The sequence below is a fragment of the Tinamus guttatus genome, unplaced genomic scaffold (assembly GCF_059628265.1).
Source record: "Tinamus guttatus ecotype Peru unplaced genomic scaffold, ASM5962826v1 Tinamus_guttatus_pri_ptg000138l, whole genome shotgun sequence".
Lineage (NCBI taxonomy): Eukaryota > Metazoa > Chordata > Aves > Tinamiformes > Tinamidae > Tinamus > Tinamus guttatus.
In genome coordinates this window covers 2,048,952-2,073,831 of record NW_028288672.1, presented here as the reverse complement: position 1 = coordinate 2,073,831, position 24,880 = coordinate 2,048,952, and positions in this window count along the sequence as shown.

The following is a 24,880-nucleotide window of genomic DNA, read 5'->3' as shown; positions in this document are numbered from 1 at the left end:
CTGGAAGTGGAAGTAAGGGGCTGGAAAGCTTGGAATAAGGAAACCTGATTTGTCTGCATGCTAACCGAAGCAGAGAGCCATGACTGACTTCCCAGAGGACGGATTTGGCAGGGTGTCCTTATGGCTCTGCCATTTCCACAGGCAATCTTTCCCTCGTGCAGCTGGCTCTGAGGACTTTGTGTGGGATTCCCCAAAACTTCAAAATGCTTCAGTAACGATGGAGACAAGATAGTGTCTGATCAGCCACTAGGGTGCACATACCAAGTTGCTGAAAATGGAGAAAAACACTGACATCCTCTGCTTGAGCACACTCCTTCAGATGTCCTTTTACCACAATTTCTGCTTGGATGCTTATATTGTCATTTTGATGATCTCAGTAATAGTGATTAGGATTAATTTAATTAGAATATTAGAATCCTACCAAAAAAAAAATCCTCTATTAGAAGAGAAAGTTAGAATAAAAGGAAAACAAATGTCATTTTTAATATGTAAGGAACACTGGCCGTTATTGTAAGTATTTAACATGCTGAACAAGAATCTTAATTTCTGACTTGAGTACGAACAAAAAAGAGCCCCATGCATGAAGAAAAAAAAAAAAAAAAAAAAGAATATTGAAACAAGAAGAAGCAACTTGTGCTTTATTTACTTTTTTTTTTTTTCTGCAACATATTCCTGTGGCCTCTCATGTGATCACAAATGCTAGCGCTAATGTGATTACAATTACTGAAAAGACTGTGATACTTGAGATGTAACACAATGCCTGCCTGCTGTACCCGGTCAGAAGAGTGCTGATTCAGAAAAATTTCATTGCAGGATGAAAAGATGCAAGAAATGTAACTAAATGAAAGCTGAGACTTATCTGTATAATAGAGCCTGCAGAACCATGTGGCATATTCTAACAGGATACAGAATCAGTATAATATAATAAAAATTATAGCATAAAAATTTAGTATAATAAATTTTAAAAAAGATGAATATCAGGAAATTCTTTCTTACCTTAAAGCCTGTAAGAAATGATGGAAGATAAAGCTTCCATTTTCCAATAGATTTTGTAATTAAAGAGCCAGTGAAAACACTCACTGGGTGGCTGAGGTGAGTTTGGTGTAAACAAATTATATTACTCCTTTTAAAAGGAATTCTGGAAAGAGAAAATAATTTTCAAGGTACCTATTCCACATTCACTTGAATGTTCATCTTTGTGAAAAATACAGGGAAGAAATGGCTGGAGTCAGTTGGACTCAATGATCTTGAAGGTCTTTTCCAACTATAATGATTCTACGAGACAGAAAGGAGCATGAGGTCTTCAAACTGTTATAAAGCAAGCTGCTAACGATTACTGAAATGTGACTCAAACTGTCATATTCAGCAGAAATTCTTTGGAAGTTATTACACTCCCATCTATAAATCAATCAAATGCTTATGGATTTCTTTGCTTCCTTTTGAATAGGCATTTTCCAAATTTTGTCAAATTGTATCTTTTGGCACTACCATCTTATTTCAGAGAATTTCCAGAATAATTTAGGCTGGAGGGGTCCTCCAGAGGACACCAAGTCCAACCAGCATAAGCAAACCAGAACTTTTTGCTGAACAATCTGATTTTGAAATCTGAAGATATTTAAGTTCTGTTTAAATACTGATCACACGTTCATAATGAAAGCAGCCTCCCTCTGTGCCAATGCCAGAAATACACCACCTGTGGACTTAAAGGACTTTAAACAATGAAGAAGTGTTTTCTGAACTTATCATCCATAGGCACAGGACCCAGAACCTTACAGCCCATTCACCACCTCCCATAGCTGGGAGGGTCCCTATAGCAGTCAAAAAGAAGAAAGTTTGAGTTAAATGGCTTAAGGATAGACGTTAAACAGATGGACACTCTTTGAATGTCATTACCTCCAAGAACAAAAATAGTTATGCATAAGGAAGCATAATTACACTAATATCTGGTAAAATTACTTGGTTGTGAGTGCCAAGAATGGGGTTTAACTTGTAGATTAATATAGCAAAATTTAACTAGTTATGCATAGGTGCCTCCAGGTTTTCTAGGTGTCTGAGCTCCCATTATGTGGACATCTAGGGTTTGACACAGTCCCACAGGAGGATATAAGATCTACCTGAGGTGTCCCAGTGCACCCTATCTACTTTCCTCTCCTGGAGCAGGAGGGGATGAACTTCCTGAAAGGCCTATGATTGCTGAATATCACAGTTAACTTCATATGCCTCATACATACTTAAATTACTGTTTTGAAAACTGATTCACCCACTTTTCACTATTTTTAAAGAAAGTTCAGACACTTTTCACAAAGGTGGGCATCTACACATAGACACATTTTGGCGTCGTCCTCTGGGCTAACCCCGGTGTAATGAGTGAGGAACTGTCTTTGCTAACTGCTCTTAATTTGTTCACTACCCAGTCATGATTCTGAACGGGGATTTAGCTTATTTGTGTATTCAAAAACAGAAAAAGGTGGGCAGCAGTATGAGAGTAATCATACTTTGTTTCTCTTCCTTTTTATTTCTTTTTATTTTGAGGCCATGGATTTGTTTATTCTACAGAAAGAAGTTGTCTTATATTAATACAGCTATGCAACCATAAAACTGGCAAAAAGAGAACCAAGCCCTGTAAATCAAGCTAAGTAGATTATTTATTAACCCTACTGGGGGAACATTTCTCTTCCAGAGTTCAAGCCTAGAAGCACTTAAGAAAATGGGTATATCTGTGAGAAATAAACATAAAATTAATCTAAAAGTGATGCTTGAACAACAAAATGTCTAAATGGGAAGTCTGAACTTACGGTGTGTTTACCCAGATTTTATTTGACCATTTCTATGCAAGTAATAATAGCAAAATGCCAAAGATAGAAAACTGATGTGGCAGTAAGCCTGGATGGCTCAGAGGGAAAACAAGCACTAACCACAGGTATGGTTACTGGCAATAATGATGAATTCTTAGATAGTGTAAAGTTACTTCACTAAACTATATCACAGTTAAAAACTTAACCTTATTACCCTTTGTGTAAAAAAAAAAAAAATTGGTTTCATTTCATCCTTTTTCATTTTAATTTTTGTGTGGAAACATTATAAACATCATGATGAACTGGACATCCATATGGATCAGAAGATTGTCACTCTCAACATCAATCACACCATAAGAGTGAATGATTATATGACTATAATTAGTTTGTCTTCCTGATTATTGATATGCCACCATGATGATTTACATTTCCCATGCATTTCCACTGTAATAACATTGTGGGTATCTTTCTGGAGAGAAAAAGAGAGAACACTAGGAAAATCTTTCTTGCTTGGGAACAGTAAAAGCAAAAGATGGAAATGAATCTCCCCTCTGAACACATTGTTTCCTTATGGAAGATATGAAGATAAAGAGCAAAAATTTCTCCGCACATCATGCATCTTAACTCTCCGATTTCAGCTGTCGGCACAGTATATTCTAAGGATCCACAGGCAAATAATGTCATCTACAATGAGGTCCATATATATTTATACATGGCTCATGGAAATATACTTGATACTCTTTGTGATGGGTATTAAATAACATTTTTGAGATCCTTCCCCTCCTTCTATCCCATCCAGTAGACTTTGTCTCTCTAGCACTGGTCTACTTTGCCATGAATATTGTATGTGCTGTATTAACTGTCATTATGAAGCATACTCCAGTGTAAGTGAAATTGTTTAGTTTTATTAATTTCTTTGTCTTTTAAAAGCTTGAAAATATGAGTCTATATGAGCTTTGATTCATATAAATTATTATAGCTCTTTCTGGTATTTTTTTACCTATATTAAATATGGAAAACATTCAAAGTCAAATTGTTGTTATCTCTCGCCACTACTAATTATTCCAGGAAACCACAAACTGATTTTTACAACTTTCATTTGCTAGTATGAAAAAGTAAACATTATTAATAAATTTGCTAAGTTTTGCTGTGTTAACTCATGTAAATCTAACCATATTTACATTTTTTACCACCTGATGAAGTTCTTTTGTTTCTTTCAAAATATCTCTCAGGGTCCAAGACAGTATTGAAAACATTCCCCTTGACTATGAATAAAAATCTAATTATACATACTGCATTTGCTTATACTTGAGAGAATGGTTCTTCCACACAATTCCAAGGACACAGTACTTCATCTGGCAACACTCCCTCTCCTTTTAACCTTTTAAAATGCCATGGAAAAATTAGAAAACTTTAAAATAAATTAGGCTGTAATCGCTTAAATCATAGGGAGATGTTTTCATTTAAGATAAAAGGATGGCAAATGTTTACCTCATTTAAAAAAAATAAATAAAAATAAAACACTAGCATTGACATGAAGACCACTAACTTAGAAAATGTCTGATTTTTAATCTTACGAAAAGTTATTACTGGCTTCCCTCTCTTTCTTAATGTAATTGCCTAACACCTGTTTTTGAAACAGTATTTAACATACAAACATTATTCACAACAGAAAAAAAATGGAGATAAATATAATGTTCTACAAATAATTATTATATACATATAAGATGCTTATATTAGAGAATATTATAATATATAGACAGGCCCTTGTGTATATTCATATTCAAAGCAAAGGCTTGGAGGTTCACTATCGGGAAGTACACGTGTCCAGAAGGATGACATCTGGGACTGCCTCACAGCTGCCTGCACTTCTTAGGCTTCCTAGACTGGGTATTGCAACCAAGCCATGTTTTTAACATTAACCTGTTCCCCATAATTATCCCTTTTCAACCTCTGGTTTCCACACAATTCTGTAATGTTTCATCATTTAATCAATCACTGTGTGAAAAAAAATGTTCCTTTTCATTTTTAAAAAAATTTTTTTTGCTCATTATGTCCTGGCTATAAGGGATTATAATCCCTCCTCGTGTAACTGATAGAAACAAATCAGAGTAACAAGTAATTGCAGGAAAAATTGTGAACAAATCAGAAGGACAGCAAGGTCTTGAGGTGTTCATCCTCACAAGCACAGGAGGATTTCAGAAGCTCTGTTTAGTTGATTCCATCTATAGACATTTGCCTATACTAGAAAAAAAATGATAGTATATCCATACTGATAAACCTGCATCAGCAAACTTTCCAAGCATCACATTTGTGGAAAAGCATATACCATTTATGCCAATTTCCACTTGGAAATTACCTTATTTATATTAAATTTATACCATTATCATAATTTGTTATAGTTTGTACCCAAATAAAGTAAATAAAATGCCAATTTTGCCTGTATAGTTATGCTACCGTTATTCTACCAGCATAGTTATGTTGCTTAGTGCTGTGATTTTCAACATGGCTGATTTGCCTACCTATGCTGGCAGAAATTCAATATATAGCCTAGGTTTTACTTTCACTTCTTTCTTCTTTCTTTTGTTTTGCTTCATTTAGCTCAAATTTCTTCTTAACTTACTTAAACAAAACTGAGATAATTCTTATGTCCCCTCCTTCCCCGTCCCACCCTCAAAAAAATATCTTCCTCTTGGGGTCTGATCAAGCTGTTTTAAAAGCAAACACTAAATTGGACAAGGATATGTCTTTGTAAAGTACACAGTAGAATACCCCCCAAAATAATTACAACAGGGGTAACTTTGGAAAATGTGTCATGGACACACTGTTAGAAGAACATTGCACTTTAGAGAAATGGAGAGACTCAGTTTTGTAAGACATTTGATGTCATTATAAGCTAAGCGCATGAAAGAAATCTAAAAATTGTAACAGTGCGGTGAGTCAGGTTTGGAGAGATGTTGACATTAGATGTTAAGACTGCAGGCCATATATCCAGTATACTGCTTACAGAAAGGATCAAGGAACAGGACAGGCTGGGGGAAGGGCTGATCCTTGATAAACACAGAACATTCCTCCTCTTGTAGATATTGTAGTAGTGCCTTTTTGAAATGTTTTTTGCCGAGTTTAAAAAGGTATACCTACCCTGCTAACCTTTAGCATACCTACTGCTATTTATTTTAAAGGCTCCTCTCCCATTATTTCTTTTTTTAATGCAGTAGTTGCTGCCATAATTACAGTAATAACTGTCTGTAACATAGACTATTTCTATAATTTTGCAAAGCATTTAAACAAAACAAGGTTCTGAGACTACTTGAGGTCATTAATATAACACAAGCAAAATATAACATTCAATACGTACCTCACTCTTCCTCATTTTGTTTGATAATTTTATTTTCTAGTGAAATTACTGAGCCTCAGTTTATAAGATCTCTAGAACATCTTCCTGGAGAGAAATTATTTTAACAAGCTTTTCATCTCTTTTGAGGGGCAGTCAGGGAGGAAACAGTATTTCTCCCATAGCATTCAAATTATGACTGTAGATCACGGGAGTACGTGAAGAAATGGTTGAATCTAAGGAATGACAGATAAAAACTATACTATCTCACTTAAGGTAGTTTTCAGCAGCACACATTACTGCAATTTTATACATCTTTCTAATAATAGATTTCTTGGAGTCTTGTTCTCCAAGAAAGGTCATTCAGTCCTCTTTCAAGGACTGTTTCTTTTATGTCTGTACAGTGAAAACACAGGACTTCTCAGGAGCATCAGAGATTTGGAAAGCTTCTGTGAACATTATGGACTATATTTTCATTTAAAATGGTCTCTTTAATTAACATAGTCCATTAAAAACAAAGACATCCACTTTAGGCCTTGCAAAACAAAGTGTTTATATGGTGATTTCTTTACATTCCAGGTTAGATGAGATCTTTCCATGAGTTAATGACTCACTTCTGTTATAATAGCCACTGAATTGCTTGCCCTTCGACTACCTGGAAGCATACAAGTAGCTATTTTCTTGTGTTAGTCATTTGCAAATCACAGTTTTAGGCCTTTTGTGTTGCACTGAAATAAGTTTGTTGGGAAATGACCTGTGAATTCTTCTAACATGTCATTGTATAGAAGCTGGAGATGGGTTGTCCAGCCTCACTCACCACGTATACTTGGTATTTCTTGGCTTCCATGACTTAGTGAAAAAAGGAAGAGAAAAAAAAGATATATAGCATGTTATATATACTACTACTCTAATTTAATAGCCTTAAAAATTTCTGATATAACAGCACATATGCAGCATCAAGTACTAACCAGCCCAGCTTCTGTTGGACTCTTTTGACCCAAGATTTATAAACATAATGACTGTGTGCATACTTGATAAGGGGACAATTATACCATTTAAACCAATATATAATTATATCAGTATTAAAAGTGCTTCCAGCTTATACAGACCACAAATTATGTCTGCGAAAGTCTTACAAACAGAACTGCTATCAGCACACTACTGCTAACTCTGTATTGTTTGCAGAGCACTTCTGCTTTGCTGCTCTCTGTCCTTCTCAAAGAGATATTGAGACACACAGTGTGTCCTAGACCAGGATCTCAAAGTTAAACAACTCTTTTCAAGCAAACAGTGGGGTCCCAGCCTCATTTTCAGAGCTAATGGGAAGTGTAGGGAAGGGGATTTCAGTTCTCACAGTTCCCTTTCTCCTGCCTCCTAAATTTTGAGGTATTCTTTTAATACCTGCTAAACATTTTGTCAGTTTTCAGTATCTCTGCCATGTTTTTGCTGTCGTAAACATGGACCTGTGAGGTCAGTACATTTCTCGTTTATATTTTAGAGTGAAGGGTTCTTTGATTTGACCTGTAGTTTTATAATACATATGAATCAATTGAAGAAAGAAGCAAGGAAAATAGCTTACGTAGTAGGTATTCACGCTACTTACACATAGTGGCCCTGTTATCCTTGAAATAAACAAAAGGATTTGTATAAGGATTAATATCATGAGGTATAACTCAATGATGTACCTACCACTGCAGAATATTTTGGTCTTGAAAGCCCCCAATTTTTAGTTTTTTTGTTTGTTTTGGTGTTTTTTTTTTTTTTTTTTTAGGGATGTAGATTTGGAACAGACTTCCCAAGTCCCTGAATCCAGATCTCTGCTGCTGCAGATAGGTGTTTAGTTTGATATAACTAACCTTAAAATAGAAAAAATCCTGATCTCTTGAAATTCATGAGTGAAATAAGCTTTAATGAAAAAATGCACTCCAGAACAACATAGTCAATATTTCACAAAATTATAATAATTAAAAAGGGCAAAAGTAAAGGAAAAAAAGTATATGCTACATATCTAAAGGGACATGAATTATTGAGCAGCTTTCTATTGTTTCTTATGATAGAGTCTGTTTAATTTTTGACATGGACCATATGAGAAATTTGCAGCATCTCTGAATCTTACTTTGGGGTAGACACAGAGTCCTTTAACAACCCTCCAATATAAATTTCTCCTTCTTGAATACGTGCAACGATAGAGGCACACAGCTCACCTGTGTCTTATATAATAGAATTTCTTATCTCAAATGTAAATATTTTACCTGTAGTTTTTTCAAGTAATTGCATTTGCTTTTTTGGTCCCAGTTCTAAATAGACTGAGACTTAGTTTCTACTTTGATTATGCAACTTCTGTATAGGCCATCACTTTATTAAGAATCCTTTAACCCTTAAACTCTGTATCCATTTTTTTTTTGGTATGTTGTGGATATTCCAGTGGCTACTATTTTATTATATGCTCTCTCTACAATATCCTTTCGCTATCTGATTGCCATTTTGTTCAAGACTTGTATTGCTTTTTGCCATTTTGTTCAAGACTTGTATTGCTTTTTTCATCTGTAAATATTTATAACTAGTTTTGTAGTATGTGTGCCAATTTGCCCCATTATTTACTTTGTTTTGCAAGACCTAGTAAACGTACCGTGCCTTTAAAACATTCTTTTATCAGATAGCAACACAATGAGCAAAAGCATTAAAACTAACGTATTTTGACATTCACACAAAAACATTGTTACTGAACCTCAATTATGCTCATTACAAAAGCATAGTAACAACTTCTAGAGCTGATTATAATGTCATTATATTTGTAGCTGCATCACTTGTGTTTCTCTACAGCCAAGTTTAGTGGGGTAGGAACAGGAATACAGGTTATTCTGGCATCTCTTTTGGAGCTGGAAGGTGCTATATTATTGCATGTAGCAAGGTACACTGATTTGTTTGCAAGATGAAAGGCATCTGAATGTTTTACAAAGCACTATACTGAAATCACCATTTGCATAACACTGTGTTGTCTTCCTGGATGCAGGAAGACAACACATTTTTCATTTCCTTTGTATAAAGTAAACAACCCCTCTTGGGCCCCTTCTTGTTGCCTGCAGCCTCTCAGACTGGAATATCTATGAAAATAGGTTGTCCTTGGCCTTCTCCTGTTGACCTCCTACAACAAATGTTGATGTGTTTGTAGAAGTAAAAATGTAAAAAAAAATTACCCGGAATTGTCTAAATCCTTTTAATAAACCAGGCACTCCTTTAAGTTCCTTCAAATCACTTACAAGTTATCTTTGCAGTGTGCATTCTAGAAAACAGCTTTGGAGTACTGTTACAAGACTTCTGACATAAGCAAGGACTGAATATAGGTTCATTGGACCTATCTGTAGGATAATGATGCCAAAAATTAGCATTGTTAAATTGATTCGAAGCAATAGTAAATATGGATATATCTGCTCAGCTCAATGGCAAAACCCAGAAAGGCAAAAATAGAGATGCTTAAGAACTCCTAGGCTTTTATATTGATATTTACCATGAAGTTCTCTGAGAAAACATCTTTCCCAAGGGACATAAAAATAGTCAGCCTATCCTAAAAAGTGTGAGAGAAGTATAAGGAACATCTTCTATAAATTTTTGTTGAGAATGTTCCCAAGGACAGACAAGATATTTTCTGTACAAGAGAAAAAGTAGCATTTCAAGGAAAGGTTGTTGTCAAATCCTGATTCTGAAAGCTGAAGAAAAGTGTACCACTCTAAAAAAATCTACTTTTTCTTCTGTCTAAGCTAATCAAGGCATGCTTCATTTTAGATGCTATTGCTTAAGCATGACAACTAATGTAATCTTTTTTGGTAATTTTTATATCACATAGAAATAAGTGCTTATAGGGGAGGTAGTATTTTATTCATAATATTCTGGCTAATATAGCTAGAGGAATTAGAGAAGCTTTTACACTCATGGGCCCTTTTATCATTTCTGAAGGGATTCTGAGCCAAAAGCTTGTATGATTTTGAGTCAATATCTGTTGGTCTAATAAAAGATATCTTCAAAACATCATGGATACAATCCTTCTTCTACAACTCATTTATAAACTTATTCTCAAAATCTGATGGCCTCAGCAATCACGGTCAAGTAATATTTTAAATGTCCTCTGTATTTTATTTTTATGCTTAAACATCAGGTTCAATATTTCTTCATTAATGTTCACAATGAATTGATTTTTTACTATGCTGGTGTCTTGTGTTAGTAAAAATAATCAGTTTTACTGCCAAGAAAAGCTAGAAGAGAATATTCTAATATTCTCTCTTTTTTTATCTAAAGAGATTTTCAAAATATATCACCATATTTAGAAATGAGTTTGTGGGTGATTTTCAAAATATATCACCATATTTAGAAATGAGTTTGTGGGTGCCTTCTTGAAATGAGGATGGAAGAGAAAAGCAACAGGCTGTTTTGGAAACTGGGCTGTTCTGAATCCCCTGGGGGAAAATACTGCAAAGTACAGGTTAACACATACTTCGTTCTCCTCATTGGGCTCCATCACATGATTTTTTTTCTGAATTGTCAAGTCGGATGTGTTTTTGCATTAGATAATCCCTGGTTATCCGTAAGGTTTATATTCTCACTAGTACCTTCCTCCTCTATTAGCATTCTTTCATATCCCTCCTTCTGAATCTAGCCCCATAACAATTTTGAAGAAAAGATTTCTTTTTTTCCCAAAATATATGATTTGAACAAAAAAAAAGATATTTGTTAGTCCTATATTCCATATTTTCACTTGGACTCTGCAATCGGATCATTTCTGGCCAGTTTATAACACAGTTCTTTCCTCCCTGCAATGTCCTGGTAAGTTCCTGCAGTCCTACTAACCATTCAATCTAAGAAGACTCAGGACTTCTCCACACAGCAGCCTTGGGTTAACCAAAGCTCTACATATAGGAAAGCTAAACCTTTCCTCTCACCATGGTCATGGGCTTGTAATTGTTGTAATTCTGCGAACAGAAGTTAGACACTTACACGTGTGTTAATATGTATGTCCTTAAGAAATAAAAAGAACAATACTTTCTCCTTTTCTTTTTTCTTTTCTTTTCTTTTCTTTTCTTTTCTTTTCTTTTCTTTTCTTTTCTTTTCTTCTCTTCTCTTCTCTTCTCTTCTCTTCTCTTCTCTTCTCTTCTCTTCTCTTCTCTTCTCTTCTCTTCTCTTCTCTTCTCTTCTCTTCTCTTTTCTTTTCTTCTCTTTTCTTACAATGAGATCTCATAATGCTTTTACACAGTATATGTTCAGGAAAGACTTAGTCAGACCTGGCATAGGTACAGAGATAGTCCACTATGGGATCACAGGAAAGAAAAACACTTTGGAGGGTTTTAATAGACCGAAAGAGCTTACATTGTTCAGTATGGGAAAACCAAGGTGGTACTGCTCTATAGAAATATAGTTGGGTAAATTTTATGAGTGTAAAGAAATTTATATATAAAGGTGGAAAACAGGACAAAGGTCTTCCTTTCCATCAGATATCCATAAACAGCCTACCCCAGTACGTTTTTTTTTTGGTTTGGTTTGTTCTTTTGATGCAGATCACCTAAAGCCTTTAAAATAGAGTGTGATCTCCCTATTATAAAATTTATAGTATTTATGTGTCTGAGTTATCAGGATGACATTCATCAAATCTGAAAGGGTCTTCCTCCTGCTGAGTGGAATTAATCCCCTTTTCTTTTAATATACCAAAACTTAGGTATCTCCATTTATTCAGAGTATCTAGGTTCTCCTTAAAATTAATATAGAAAGACAGGAACTTTCAGGAGGTGATTCATCCCATCCTAAACTGTATATCTATTACAGGAATTATTTGCTTTTTGGGGGTATTTGTGGTTTTGCTTTAATTAGAGAGATTAGTTTAGTAAAGACACCTTAATGGGAATAGTTACATGAAGAACCTCATGCAATTGTCTCCTTACTGTAGACACAAGAGGGAGGGAAAGGCAGGAGGAATACTTTCAGGATGTCAGCTTATTCAGACTGTGCACTTCGCCAATGTTAGATCCTGAAGAGTTTATGACACCTTAGAAGTATGACTTCCATAGTGACCATGTCTGTCACAGAGATAAAGTCATGGGATAATTTCTGCTGGAGGAGATGTCTGCCACACAAGTCCAGATGTCACATAGTCCAATCCTCTACTAAAAGCACCTCCAGTTGGAGGTCACTCAAGGTCTTGCCCAATAAATTTTTAAGTATTAAGTATTTAAATATACAAATAAATAAAGACCGGGATCTCACAGTTTCTCTGAGCAACCTACTCCAGTGTTTGATCACCCTCACAGTGAAAAAAAATTCCATACTTAATTAGTATTTTCCATGTCCCAACTTGTTTTCATTGCCCTATGTGTTATCGCTTCTCTATTACAAAGCCAGTTCTCTTGTCCTTGTATGTCATGTGCTCCCACTCATCTTCTAATGAAGTAGCCTTTCACTATGTTCTCTCCAGTATGTCTATGTTTTTCTTTTGCTGGGAAGTCATAAAACTGGGCATGGTATTCCAGATGTGGTTTCATCAGTGTAAGACAGAGCAGAGAAATCACTTCCATTGACCTTCTAGCTACACTCTTGCTCATGCACCTGAGTATTACAGTTGGCCTTCGTTGCTGCAAGGACACACTGCAACATTAAGTTCTACTTCTTTTCTACCCAAGTCCTTGCCTTCAGACGGCATGGGTGAACAGAACTTCTGACTGAATTCAACTGCAGAGAAAGGAAAGACATGAGATAAGCCACCAGTGATGGGCTACCTACACATTTGTGTCACCGCTTGATAGCTTTAGGTAAACTATTAAACCAGCTTTAACCTATGTATTTCTCATGTCATTAAATAATTTCAACTCTAATTTCTTTCTTTAAAGTCTTTTAACAACAGTTAGCAGTTGTAAAATGCACCCTGTTCTGCACACTGTTTATTATTTTTTTCAAAATCTATTCTTGCTCCTACCTTCTTGGCAGGTGTTCCTGTGTATTTGACTTGGAATACCACCAGAACATCTGTGTTGCCAGTATTGGGAAGAAGAAGCTATTCTCCTTTTCATATACAAACCACAAAATCTGCATATTTTTAGAGAAAATGCAGTGGAAAAAAATTAACAGATGCAAAGCTCAAGGCAATATTATTTGTATTCTATTTGATTAGGTTTACTTTTTAGTGTCTTGTAATTCTGAAAAGAGATAGACTGGCAGTGGCAATGTTTTATCCATAGAACAGGCCCATCAAGACAGACATAATAGTCTCTCCAAATATTTTGCATTCAAGTCGAGTCCAAAGGGATTATCTCTTGTAACAAAGAAAATGTCTTTTCCTATCACACCATGCTAATTCTGAGAATGTGTATTTTGTTTTTTTTTTTATAAGCTTCTGGATGCAGCTACTGAAAATAACTCTTTTGCATTCTCCAAAACAAGAAGTTCTGAAAAAGATGGAATGAAAAAAAATATATTTGAGGTCATATTTTTTAACATTTAACTGAATTAAAATACATATTTTAATAATAAGTAAGCAAATAATTTCTTCTGATTGCTTTATTTTTACAAACATCTTTGACGAATTTTGGAAACAAAAGATTCTTTCAAAATAAAAAGTTAAAACATATCTATAGTTGCCGAAATCTAATCAATCCACCATGTCTGCTAAACTATGTCACTAAGTGCCTCATCTACACATTTCCTGAATGCAGCTAGGGACGGTGAATCCACCACTTCCTTGGGCAGCCTGTTCCAATGCTTGACTACTTTTTCCATGTAGAAATTCTTCCTAATGCTTAACCTGAACCTCCCCTGGTGCAACTTGAGGCCATTCCCTTCTGTCCTATTTTCAGTAATTATTCTGGAAAAGAGATGGACCTCTGCCTCATTACAACCTCCTTCCTCTCCTACTTGCAGAGAGTGATAAGGTCTCCCTTGAGCATCTCTTTGTCCAGACTAACACACCCCAGCTCTCTCAGTCACTCCTCATAAGGTTTGTGCTCAAGCCCCTTCACCCACTTCGTTGACCTTCTTTGGATACACTCCAGCACCACAATGACTTTCTTGTAGTGAAAGGCCTTGTCTTTCTTGCCATTCTTGTAGGAAGAGCTGATGTCATACAAGACATTATTTCTACCTACAAAGATGTTTATGCTGCACCTTGAGTAAGAAAACTTGTATAAGTACCACAGAATGAAAAGCTACTATTAATCAGTTTGTTCAGAGAGATATGATAATGCTGCTACAAAATTAAAATAACGGGAATGTCATTCATTTAATGAAGTATTTTGATGATAAAGTTTCTTTGTGGATATCTTCCACTTCCAAGAGTGTCACTCTTCCTCTAAGAAGTTATTTGGAAAAAAACTTCCCAATATAAGTGCCTTGGTATATAGATAGAATATTTACTTATTTCATGTTCTTATTCCAGGTTCCTTTCAGATAGCTGCCTATAGCAATATTTGTCATGTAAACAAGAGAAAATGAAAATAAATAATTGTATCGATAGCTACATGAATGTACCCTACAGTTTTTACATAATGTTTTTTGTATAAATTTGTACATAGATATAATTTTGACATCTTATATATGTTCCATAACTTCTTACATAATACGTTTGCTCTACAGAAGTGCTTTGGGTAAACTTTTTCATAAACTTTTTCATAAACATTTTGCTAAAGGAATTTTATAACTGGTCAACAGTGTCTGTAGTACATAACTGTGGATATTGCTCTAACTACTGTGAGGTTCTTCCTTATATAATTATGTTAACAGCAACAAGAGCAAAAAAGAATCCCACTCCAACTGATATTTTACTGATAAAACTTGTATATGTATACCAGCCCTTACTGGAATTCATATTGCAAAGTGCTGAGCACTTTGGGTTCTTTCTGAGTTACTGGGAGAAAAAAAAAAAAAAAAGAGTCTGGGTGAGAACAGTCCCATGCTTCTCCTATGTGTATTTACATTATTTGATGTACAGAGATTAGAGTTCTCAGAATCTGATAGTATTTAATCCAAAACTCTATGGCAGTTATAGGTCTCTGAGGTAGACATTTTTACTTTCTAATCTCTAATGTATACAACCAAGAACAAAATAGGCCTAGTATATTTGAGAAAATGTAGAGCACCAAACACGCTGCAGCTTTATAATATTTTCTTTAGGCAACTAAGAGTCATCTCACCCTCTGAGTATAACCAGACACTCCTCATAACCTGGGCTAAGGATCTGAATCTTCAGGTGTTCCATGAAAAAATTGAGATCTTTTTCATGTTAACTGGATATGTGTTCAACTCTCTTAATAGGAATAGAAGAACTAAAATTGAAATCTTCTGGCAGATGAAAAAGATCCATAATGTCTTTTTTTTTCTTATTGCAGTCCCTAATAAAGATCTTCATATGATGGGGATAGGGACTTAACAATGACTGTTTGAGTATTAGGATATATTCGAATTTTTAGATACTTACGCACATAAATAATTTTCATTTCTTCAGTTTGTATTCATGTGTTGTTGATAGATCATGCACATCAGTGTGTGAACACTGTCCAAAACACTGAAATAATACTGAAATTTATAATATAATTAATGTTGAGAAGCCTGGCCACTGTATGTGGAAGAATGGCCTGAAAAAGAGGAAACTTAGAGAAAAAACTAGGGCCTAACGGAAGTTTTGGCATAACAAAAGCTTGCTTGGGGTGATACACGTCGCCACTTCCAGGATGGCTGGTGCGCACGGACTCAGCTCCTCCACGGTTCCCTGGCAGCACAATCTGCCCTCCTCACAGCTGCAAAGGGGAATAACGGAGGATGGAGCAGAGTGAAGACACCGCGGCCAAACTCTGTTGCACTCCCTGTGCTGGGTTGCTGAGAAGCTGCACAGGAGCTGCCCAATGGGAGATATACGATAACATGTCTGGTGCTGAGCCAGCAAAGGTGGAAAATCACTCCTTTCGGATGAACTTTGCTTGAAATTTGCTCATTATAATGCCAAAACCACAGCTGCATCCCAAAAGTTACCCGCCTCCGAGGTACGACCACTCCTCACTGAGCATGCACTCTAGATTTGCGATTGACTGTACCTTTAAATGAAAGCGAGAAACTTTTTCACCAATCAATAACAATATTAAGTATGACTCTAGTCACTCAAGTTCCACTTGAATGTAAAGAAAAGCATAAAAGGTGAACTAAGGATGAAAAGGAGGGGGGAAGAATCCATCGTAAATTCTGGATCAGTCAATGCACTGATCCCCCTTTCCTCCCCTCGGGTTAGGATGCCGCCTGAGGAAACTTGAGACTGAGAACCCTCTCCCATCTTCTGGGCTGAGTGATGATTGCACATTTGTACATCAGAGCTAGCTAAAAACCCCACGCTGTAGTAGAGACATCCGAAACCTGCTTTGTAAATGTTGCATTTGAATAAATCATACTGTTTGTGAACTCGACTACTTGTTTGGGGGGAGGCAATCGGACCTACAGTTGACAGACTGTTCGTGAATCCAATACTGCCAGGGTCGAGCTTATAGGTGATCACACTATTTGGGAACTCGATTCGCTCCTAGGAAGGCGATCGGACCTGCGGTCCACGGACTGTTTGTGAATCCGATACTGCCAGAGTTGAGCTTTGGGAACTCGATTCACTCCTAGGAAGGTGAGAGTGGACCTACGATCTGCAGACTGTTTGTGAATCCGATACTGATTTGATATCTCCTTCCCCCGCCTCCACCGTTACCACTACGGCTTTCAAACTGCAACATTTCATACTGTAACTGGCAGGCAACTACTCCTCTGGTTAGTACTAAGGAAAAATTAAAAACGTATTTCATAAAATGATGAAATATCATTTAATAGTAGAAGTCAAACTGGTTAAAAAATTTCAAAATACTATCATGGAAATAGACTAAAAGCACTTAAGCATTCAGGATGATTTTTGTTGGTTTGTTTTTGTTTTTTCTTTTTTTTGCTGTGATTGACTTCAGAGGATTTCAAAGCAATATGGCAACCTCAGCCCTGGAAAGATGGCATATATTTTTAGCATGGAAGTGTTTCAATTTAAATCAATGAGTTCATTTATCTACTTAAAGTTAAGGGCATAGTGGGACCTTAAAGCAAGAGCTAGAAAACCCACAGAGGTGTCTAAATGTGTGATTACAGGGAACAGCTATTAAGTATCCTCACTTGCTGTTAAACCCCAGAGATTATAAATTCCAGATTATTTCTCTTTTTTTTATCCTTTTATTTTGTCTTTCAGTTCTCTACTTAGACTTTTCTAAAAATGCCTTAGATTTTAATGGGACTCAGCAACTCAACTCTAAAATACCAGCTAAGAGGATTGGTGTTCAAAAAGTAGATAAGCTTGCAAGTATTATTTTTTAGAGATTTGATCTGACAGCAATGTGGATCTTCAGACTCCACACAAAGCACAGTGGTGTCCATTGCTTGCTTTTAAAGTACAGAGAATATGCCATTAATTGCCCCTCTTCAGTAGGGGGAAAGCAGAAAAAAGGCAGCTTTCAAAGAATATGGAAGTTCTTTTGTTTTTACACTGAATGTTTTCAAACTCCCATTACTATAGCTACTCCATTCCCCTATAGAATATTATGGGGTAAAAGTTTTGTTCTGTTGTGTAGAACAGACTTGAAAAATATGACATCACTCTTCAGACCAACAGATAGTAGTAAATTTATTTGCATGTACGGTCTTGGAGTCTTTCCTGCCTCTACTCTAAGACCCCTTGTGTACTTTGAACAATATACATGAGTAGTTCTCTCTCCTTTGACAACTTCAGTCACTTTGCTGCGCATCCATGGTTAGGCTTCATCTCAGTTTCATTTCCAAAGAATCTTTCATTTTTTTGGTACGCAATGACACAACTTCATGAGAAAAGGATGCTTTACAATCTATTTTTGGAAGATTTTTGTCTACCTGAGGTTTCAGCTACATATTTTGAACAAGCGGAATAGCTCCTTTGTATTCAGGTGAGAACTACAAATCACAGCAGAGATAATTCCTGTTCTTGTTCCCAGTATTTAAATTATTTAACTCCAAGTTTTGAATTTCTTTCTCAGATACATCTCTCTTCACACAGTGCTAAGAGAGCTCACCTGGCAGGGTGGGAGTGCAGGGTTGCATTGAGTGGGTCAGGGGCATAGAGCTGAGCAATGTGGTGGCCAGGACTGTGATATCTTATCCCTTCATAACACCTAAAAAGCAGCACTTCTTTTCTATGTATCTTCAGCTTGCTTTCAAGCTTTTTTTTTTTTTTTTGTCATTACTATGTTCTCCACATTTCACTACGTCATCATCTGAGTTCTTGTTGCATATGGATGTTGATAATTACATGAGGTAGTGACCTGGATTTTTAATTAAGGAGAAAAATGGAAGCCATTTGGATTTCCATATAACATGGCAAATTTAATTTACTATTTTTTCACTTGTTCTTGTGTTATAGTAATCATTAGGAATACAGACCTTCAGAATGCAAAATCCATTTCCTTTCCTGAGATGTTCAAAGAAACCATTTATATGAAGTTTTTTGTCCTTTTTTGGTACTTTTTTACATTAAACTGTATACTTTATAGTGTAATAAAATGAACTGACCAAAGAATGACATGAAATTAAACATAGATCTCAAAGGATCCAGGCAAGTTGTTGAATGCAACCTGCTATTGTACAGCAGTGCATTAACCTGACAAGTTTTAAACTGTGGGATCCAGGAGCACTTCCTACATCCCACGTCAAAGTCAGGCTTATACTGAGTCCACACTGACAAGACTTTGGACATCTGTCTTTCCTCCCACTCTCATCAATGTGTTGGTCTCTAGATGGAGAAATCTGGATATACAAACAAGATGGAAACTGGGACTCTACGACTCTGGAAAACAGAGGAACCAGGGCCCTGGATGGCTTATGTACAACACATGCCCCACAATATAGGCTTAGGCTGTGTGTCTAGTCACAATGCATCTGCAACTTTTATAATAAAAGTCCAGAGTAGAATTCATCAAGAAAAGTTAAGCCCAGGACTTCTAAACATTTATATCATAATTTGAAAGTAAAATGAGTGACTGGCATATATACATATATATACATATATTATTATTTTTTGCATCTTTTTGCTTTGCAGGTAGATGTACCTGCACCTGCTGCAGGAAAAAAGAAGAAAGGACTGAGCAAATTATACCTTCCTACTAGCATCACTCAGTGTGGCATAAATATGGTATGACTCATATGCTGCAGAAAAAGTTTAGCACTTTTGCTCTTGTCTCCCAAAGTAGCATATGCAGCTAGCCTTTCTCATAAATTGATTGTCATCCAAGTCCTATCAATTACCAGTTATCTGGTCTTTATTTGTCTGGATATCCTGAGAGAGAATTTGGTTTTTTTTTTTATCATTTTTCATGATAAAAGAATAGAAATCTGTAGAAAATAAAACATACCGATATTTCCAAGACACTATAAATAGAAAATCCTTTAGACATATCAGAACTTCATACTGTGGAGTTCATTTTCTACTGTGAAGTCCCACTGTTTTTTGGAAATACCTTTGCTATTTGGAAAAGAAATTTTGTAGTTTCTGACACTGTGGTACTGAAAAAAAATCCAAATATATAGGATAATTTTCATCATGTAGACATTTGTAATGAATGACTATTAATTTGCATTTTCCCAAAGAACTAGTTTGTTGCTATTTTGTACAATGCGAAATAAAAGTGGAGAAAAAACATGAGGTGCTAGCCCTCTTCCAAAGGCTCGTATAAACAGAAAATGTAGAAGATCAACATACTATTATTTTATGTACATAACTGTCATGTTATGTCACCACACTTCAAAGTAGCAAATCACCAAAGCAGATTATGTCAGAACTTAAGAACTATAATACACTACTGTTGTTGTACTAGACCCTTAAGGCAACAACACAATCTGTACTTTCTAGCACAGATATTTACTCTGCATTAAAGCAGTAATATTGAAAGCTCACAAGGCTTTGTGCTCTTTGGCTTTGCTGAGTTTGGCAGACTGTTCATCCACCTGACAGAAATTATCTCAACAATTAGACAGTATAACAACAGAAACATATGAACTTTCTCTGAGAACCACTTTATCATATGTTACGTAAAAATATTTGAAGGCTGGGGAATGGTTGGACTGAAAGTTCAGTTCATGATTATTTACAAGACAAAGTAAGTTAGTCTAAATGGATTCTAAGAACAGCTTTGCCATCTGTTGTTTTAGAAAAAAAAAAAAAAAGAAGAAGAAGAAGAGAAAAATGAGCTCCAATTGCTACAGACAGCTATGGGGTGGTCAGCCTAGAATATTTGGCACAGAAGATGTTTAGAATTGAGCAAAGTTTATAGCTGAGCTCTGCTTCCATCTTATTTAAGCCATTTGCAGCTGCCTTTGTAAGCCAAAGCACTGAAATGTATTTCTGCAGTGCTACTTTCGGTTTGCTGGAACAGTCCTCGCTACCAGGAGAGGGACTGAGACTTCCTCTGGACCATTCATGGCCATGACACACCATCGCAGACAGGAATTTCGGAAACCAGGGCTTCCCCTTCGGACAGCAGTGAAGCTGCTGCAGCAAAAACAGTAGTTGACTAGAAACAAAGTACTTTTTGATTTTCAATAGAAGTGATTTTTAAGACCAGTGCATTATGGAGAAGGTGACGTACAGTTGCTGTGGTTATCAAAGTGCCTGACTCAGCTCTGAGCAGGATGAGACTGTGCATGCGCACCTAACATCCAGGATGGAGGAGGCTTCAACAGCAGAAGCTCTAGCAGGACTTCAAACAGCAAGTGTCTCAGTGTGATCTGTCCCTTTCAGTGCTGATGACAAAAAGGCATCGTTTCCACTGCACTGGAGGAAACCTCAGGACTTCAAGACATAGAACAGCCAAGAGGGTTACTTTTTAAAATAGATCCCCATGGACTTCTGTCTGAGTAAGCAGTTTTGAGTTTCTGTATGAAAGGTCTTTTATAATTATGTATTTTAATAGATTTTCAAAGATACATATTTATTATTTTATTTATTTGTGTTGCAAAAGTAAATAAAACCCTGTAACTGAAGAAAAACTAGTGGGAGTTGGATGTCTTCTTCCCTACTTTATTACTATTATGCTATCAAGACAATAGTGAGGGTTCAAAATCTTATATAAATTGATAAATAAGCAATACGCAAACCTTTCGTATATTTAATAAGTAGGTCTCTGGCTACCTTTCAAATTCATACAACTTACAGCTAAGAAATGTAAAAATAAATCCAACATTCAGTGTAATCATATGAGTTTGAGACTCTTGAAGATATAAATCATTACATTCTTCCTTATAGATAATTTTTCCCTGGGCGACAGGTACAATAAGGTCAATAGTCCTCATTTATCAGATAACTTGAGCGTAACACAATGGAAGGTACCATTATCAGGTTGAATTATTCTTCACATTCTTTCCTAGGTGTAAGAACTCAGGATACTGATAAAAAGTAGGAAATAACTGATCCCTTTGCTCAAATGTTGAGCTCCTGCCATATATATTTTTTTAGAGATGAAAACTATGTTTGGATAACATCATAAGTTTTTTTTTTTTTTTTTTTAATGTTTATTCACCTCCTGACCTGGTCTGCCTGACTGTATTATTCTGGACTGAAAATAAAATCAAATTATACATGGAGAGAGAGACCAATATTTCTAGCACTTTTTTTCAGATGCATTCATGTTCTTGCATTGTTTAGATAAGATACTGCATTGTATCTAAACTGAAATGCACTGCCAAACTCTTCAAGATTTGACCCACACTAATGACTTTGTGCACCAGATCTGCAGAAGTTTAAGAGTGCTTCAACTCCTTGACATGATGTTTTCACTACCATTCACCTCCAAGGCATGCTCATAATATAAAGATGCATCCGTATGTGCTCTGTAGATAGCAAAAGAATGAAGTTCTGTGAAAACCATGCAAATGTGTTTCCTGCTCACAAAACATGCCTAGCTAAAATAAAAAGTTAAGGCCTCACTGAAAAATCATTGAAAATTCATGAATATTGATGGAGCAACACTTATTTATACCATGAGATAGCCTTGGTTTGCCATACTTTGTTCTTGTGACTCAACCATGGGGCCAAATACTAGCAGAGAGCAGAAATTCTGAAGAAAAAAAGCCAGTGAAAAAGGCAAAAGTGCAATCTGCTTTCCAGAGATGTTCAGGCATTGTAGTAAGACTGCGAGGCAAAAAAATAGGTATCACCTCATTTGCTCTTTGCCTGTCTAATGTATAAATAAGGATTTTACTCTCTAGACAGGGCTATCAGCAATAATTGGTGATTGTTCATATAAGACAGGAATTGGAAGGAAAAGTTTAATTTTTTTTATGCAGTCTGAACCAATAAATTAAACCAGTTATATATTTCTATATTGTATTATTATAGTACATTTTTGTGCAATTATTGACTTACAACTTTCTCATCTGGCATTCAGCATTGCTACAATCTGGCATAAAAGCTAAATCTCAAATACAGCTGGGCCTAAGGGTTTCTCATTGCATCCTAAGACTTGGTAAGAACTGTAATTAGGATTTTTGAATGATGGATTCATTTATGGAAATGAAGGATAATTCACACATTTTTATAAAATATTTCAGTCTTCATACATATTTTCAAAGTATATTATATTTCAATATTTTATAGGTTAAATTCACAGTAGTATTAAAAGTCTGGACCATTTCAGTCTTATTTATGTCCTATTTTGACTGTTTAAATTGTGTGTGAGTGATGTCTTATTCTCAAATGGGAATTTTTGTACAGAAAAAAAAATCTTGAAAGATCCATTGAATAATCAGAAAATGTACAGCACTCTGCCTTTCAGATTGCATAAAATAGCATTACTCCTTTGGAGTCATTTCAGATGCCTAGTGTTATGAGTGAACTAAAATGTTTACATTAACTTCACAAAACAGATTTCAATGAGTCTTTATTTTAAAAAATGCTGGGTTTAGAAGTTATTCTATAATCCTCTACCAAAGAGAAAAAAAAATATAATAAACATGTGGCATTTTCTTTCTATTTCTCTACATTTTCTCCGGGGAGATGAATTCCTCAAATCGTTATGTAACCTATGTAACATTTATTACACATGATCATTACTCACCACCAAGCTTTGGTTGCAATATATATCATACAGATTGGATGAGGGGCCGGGCGGTTGTGCACATAGTGTGAGTAGATGTGCCAGTCCTGAATCAGACCTGAGGTCTCCAACATATGTTTCATGTTTCCTAGTCCGACTTGAGATTGGATGTTTTCTATTTTGTTCTCCAACTGGCAGAAACAGTCATAGGATAAGATAAATTAGAGAATTTTGATTTTGTAATTAATTTTGTTGTTTATTATTATTATTTTGTTTATTATTATTATTACTATTTTATTATTATTTTAATTTTTGAATATTAGGTTATCCTGTATCTGTCTTCAGCAAGAAAATTAAAATGTTTTATTCACACCTTTCTCAGACTTTCATCTAGTTTTAAAATATTTATATGTGATAAGTTTTTCATATTCTTCTTCTGGAGATTTTTTTTATTGCCTTGTTTCTGTTTGTATATGAAACTCTTGTTCTAACCCCTCCCACTTATTTTTTCTTTCCACATCCCCACTTAATATCTAAACCATTCCAATGCAGTCTCACAAACTCATACAGCTTCATATCTGCCACTGCTGTTAATGGTTACTAGGACAAACTTAATAGTGCTTATCAGAGATCAATTTGACTCAAACTTCTAGCTTTGTGTATGTCTATATATCTCTGCTAACAACTCTATCTTTGAATGAGTGAAATAATTCAGGTGTGGTGATCCTAGATGGAAGATGACTGCTGCCCTACGATATGAAATCTGTGCTTCTGAAATTCTTCTGTGTTTCACATAATCATAAAAATATGGTAAGAAGAGACTTAAAATGGTTATCTCAACCTTCTGTCTGCCTCAAGGATTGATCTGCTATACCTATGAATTTTGATAGATATTTGTATTTATCACTTTTTTATATATATTTTTGCTTCTCTAAAGGCATTCACTGATATCCAGAATAAATGATTCTTTATTTCCCCTATGCAAATGTATGTCCGCCTTTCCACCTTCATGCATAAGCCCAAACGAAAGGTGTCTGGTGAAACTTCAGACCTCTGTGTTCCCAGTATATTAAATACCTATTTTTTTTTTAAAAAAAAAACCCTTTATATGAAAGCAACAGTAATTTTTAAAGCCCAGTTATAACACAGCGTCATTTTCCCTGTGTGGATGTAGCAGTGGTTAATAGCTATACACCAGTGAAAGAGTTAAAAAACAAACAAACCAAAAAAAAAACACTATCCAAAGGCAAATAACTGTAGAAAGCATCTAGAAATTAAATGCTGGCATACAAGACTCCTCTTCCATTAGATTACTAAATAATTAGTGATGACTGTGCTGACCACAGAGAATAGGCTAGATTTTCATTTGGTTTAAGTTGTACTGGTCAACACAGTTAAGATTATTTATATTACTAGCTCAGCATTTAGCTACATGTATAAAGAAAGGAATAGCTTGATATATTATGTCTAGAGAATGTTATTTTGAAATATTTTCCTTTGAAAATTAACATTTTCATTTATAAAGATGAACAGTATACATAATAGTAGTAACTACTGCATTATTTACATTATCTCTTTGAAAACAATTTTCTGTCATGAATGACTGATAGGAAAACATCAGGCAAACTCAGCAGAGGAAGAGCACCAATAAAAGC